General features: G+C 44.5%; 1 pseudogene; it reads left to right on the forward strand.

Moving 5' to 3' along the window:
* The first annotated feature begins 260 nt into the window (after nt 1–260).
* On the forward strand, nt 261–368 carry LOC138499000 (U1 spliceosomal RNA; annotated as a pseudogene).
* The last annotated feature ends 3,488 nt before the right edge of the window (nt 369–3,856 follow it).

Below are 3,856 nucleotides of genomic sequence, written 5' to 3' on the forward strand. Positions count from 1 at the left end.
CCTGTATTACTAAATACTGGAGAAGGTCCAATCATAAATATACGATAAAGTGTGTGAGATGGGGAGAATGGTACATGGTTAGGTACTTCCATGGGCTCTACCTCCACCAGCTGTTGTGTTTCAGGGCAAGACGGTGCAGCCTTGTGTCCAAGGTGAATTTGATCACTGAGTCACAGTTTGTGTCCAGTTTGTCCCACTTGCATTGTATTTTGAGACCAGCAACCATGCAAAAAATTGGAGCACACCCATGTATCTTACTCATACTTACCTGGCAGGGGAGACACCATGATCACTAAGGTGGTTCTCCCAGGGTGAGGCTCATCCATTGCATACCAGATGTGCTGACCCCTGCGAAGCATTACCTAAACAGAAGATCCAGAAGCAAACCCACCCTAAGCGCACAGGTAATAACCCTCCTAAATTCTCCTTCACTGAAATATCAGAGATAGATGTCTTAGACATCCTAAAACATCTCAAACCATCGCTTTGCAAGGGCAATGTATGCTCCCCAAAAATCATCAAAGAATGTGCTGAGCAACTCTCTCCTCTAATTACCGCCTTCATAAATGCCTCAATCAAAACATGTATAGTGCCCAACTGCCTCAAAGAGGCTTGGGTACGTCCACTCCTAAAAAATCCTACACTAGACCCTTCTCAACCAAATAACTACAGACCAATTACAACAGTCCCATTTCTTCTTAAAATATTAGATAAGGCTGCCCACAGGCAAATCCAATTGTACCTCGAATCCAACTCAATCCTTGGAAAGAGACAATCAGGGTTCCGCAAAGGACACGGAATGGAAACCGCCTTACTAGATGAAAAACCAAATCACCTCCATCCTTGATACGGGTAAACCTGCCTTACTGCTGTTCCTAGACCTTTAAGCAGCGTTTGATCTCGTCGACCATAATACCCTCACCAACCACCTTATGCATGCAGTGCACTTCTCCAACCAAGCAGCAACGTGGATCACTTCCTTCCTAGAAGGCAGAGCCATGAAAGTGTTCTCCAATATAGCAAACGCTGAACCCACTATCATACACTGTGGTCTTCTCCAGGGATCTTGTAGTTCCCCAACGCTTTACAATCTATTCACAAAGCCACTCTTTGATAAACTGGATGCACTTGGGATCACATACACAAACTATGCTGATGCTACCCAGGTGCTCCTTCCCCTCACCGGGAGCTATCTCCAAGACACCTCTACCCTTCAACAAATGTACTGCACAATCCAAGCCTGGATGGCCACCAATGGCTTATGCCTCAACGGGGATAAAACTGAAATCCTCATCCTAGGTCAAAAATCCACACTAGCCAAATTGGGTCTGGCCTATCAAAACTTCTGCATTGACAACTGTGTCATCCCAGTCCTATCCTCAGTTAAAACGCTCGGAGTCCACATTGATGCTACTCTATCTATGGATAAACAAGTTAGTGCCATTGTATCGGCCTCCGCTTTGAGTACCAAATTGATCAATGCCATAAAACCGTTTCTAACAAAAGATAACTGCCTCTCCATTGCGAGAGCCACCATTGGAGCCAAACTGGACTATTGCAACTCACTCCTAGCTGGAACATCAAAAATAAACCTATCCAGACTCCAAACCACTCAAAACAACTCCCTCAGAGCAGCTCTCAGTATTCTTAAAAGAGATCACATTTCTCAAGCACGAACAAATGCTCACTGGCTACCAGTTAAAGACCGAATCACTTTCAAGATTCTCTCCACTGCACACAAATGCATTAACCTTACCGCACCCCCTTACTTATCAGACACTCTAGTCAGAACACATTCTACCAGACCCACCAGACTAGAGTACACCAACCAACTCACAGTGCCACGAATTAGAAGGGCCAAAGCAGGAGGAATAGGATTCCCCTACCTGGCACCTAAGCTCTGGAACACGCTACCCACAGCCCTTAGAGCTGAAACCTCTCTCCATGCCTTCCGCAAAAATCTAAAAACGACACTCTTCAATTAACTGTTAGCTCACTGTATGTACTTGATCACAGCTATGCCTTCTGCACCTATTGTACAAGCGCCATAATGCCACCTCATACTGTATGTGTTTACGTGACTACTGTAACTAAGATATGAACTTCTACTGTAACCAGCGCCACAATGCCCATGGGCTGCTGTGCGCTTAACAAATGTGAATAAATAAATAAATATCTTTATAACTACCCTGATGAATATATCTTTAATACTTGGGGATTTAGTCGCAAGGATTGTCAGGGAATCAATACGGTCATGTTCCATAGTTTTTTTCACCAAACCGGAGAGGTGGAACTCAATGAGGCTGTGTGGAATGTGTGTTACTCCGATTGTGTGTAAGTGATGGACCACCACACGCTCAGAATCTATAAACCAAGTGCTAAGAGAACGCCTTTCCTGGTGTATCATGGCAACCCTCAACAACTGATTATTTGTTTCATTCGAGAACTTTATGTTGGCACACATGCTGCCATGTTCCAAAGGGGTATTAAGGATGTTCACCCAACCTCTCATTTAATTGCCTCAACCATCATGGCACAAGGTAGACCGAGTAGGGATTGTAATATTTTTCCCTCAACAGGCTTCAGCCATTTCATGGAATTTTCCGGGTAGACCTCTAAGGCATACATTATGGCAGGTATCACTGCAATCTTGTAAGCACAAACCATCACCTCAATTGAGCCTCCACCAATCCTGTTGATGATCTTTCACAGGGCCAGCCATTTCTTCCAAGCTTGAGTTTTGATGCTTTTGGATAGCGGTTTACATGACCTTTCATTCGATAGTAAAATGCCCAAGTACTTATAGGAGGTCACATGCTCTATTTGTGAGTCACCTATCTGCCAGACAAAGCTATAGTTCTTGATTGCCCAATAAGAATCTGAGTCTTGACTATATTGGTTGTCAGCCCATTGTCCACATAATATCGATGTAGTCTAGTTAAAGTATGCTGAAGGCCAATTGGGGTTCTAGATAGCAGGCCCGTTTCGTCTGCATAGGTGAGACAATGGAGTGGCTTGGAACCATAAGTGGGCAGGCGACTGTTAGTATCCTTTTCCAAGTAGCAAGGGAAGTCTGAGATGTAGAGATTGTATATCAAATGGGCTAGTGGTCAGCCCTGTTTCAGCCCTTTGTTGGTAGAGACGGATTCCGATAATTCCCCCATTCGTGATAAGTGGATTCTTATCATCGTGTCAGAGTACAACTTGTTCAGGAAGTACAATAGTGAAGGGTTGATGCCCCAACCACTAAGCTTCTTCCAAAGTCTACTTGGACTAACTGAGTCAAAGCACCCATATAAACAACAAAGCAAACATAAAGGCGAGACTCCTTGTAATGCCAGGCATCAGATATCAGTGTCTGAATGACCCATATTGGGGGAGGGGGGTGCTGTCATTTTTCCTAAAACCTGTTTGGGAGTAGTGAAGCAGTCCTCTCCTCATGGCCCAAGTTGTCAGCATTCACAATAATATGCTTGAAAAGATTTTAGAGGAGCTATCCAACATAGCTAACACAAAAATTGGAGGGAACATCACAGGGGCCTGTCTTGTGGACTGGAATCAATACTGATTGCTTTCATGACCGAGGAATGTTGCCGGTCTCGCTAATATGAGAAAATAGTATGGACTGGCCATCTGACCAAAGAGCAGGATCTTCTTTAAGTACCACATTGCTCATGCCTTCTACTCCTGTGGCTGCTGATGATTTTAGTGAGATGATGGCTGCCTCTAGGTCTGTTTCATTAAGGCATTGCCAGACCCATGTCTCTTTCATAGGTTGAATTAGGGTTGTGCCCACGGCCTCCCTGTCGTCCCAATAGATATTCTTTATGTGGGACGCCCAGGACTCCTCTGAGAC

The sequence above is a fragment of the Ambystoma mexicanum genome, chromosome 5q (assembly GCF_040938575.1).
Source record: "Ambystoma mexicanum isolate Mex_15411 chromosome 5q, UKY_AmexF1_1, whole genome shotgun sequence".
Taxonomy (NCBI): domain Eukaryota; kingdom Metazoa; phylum Chordata; class Amphibia; order Caudata; family Ambystomatidae; genus Ambystoma; species Ambystoma mexicanum.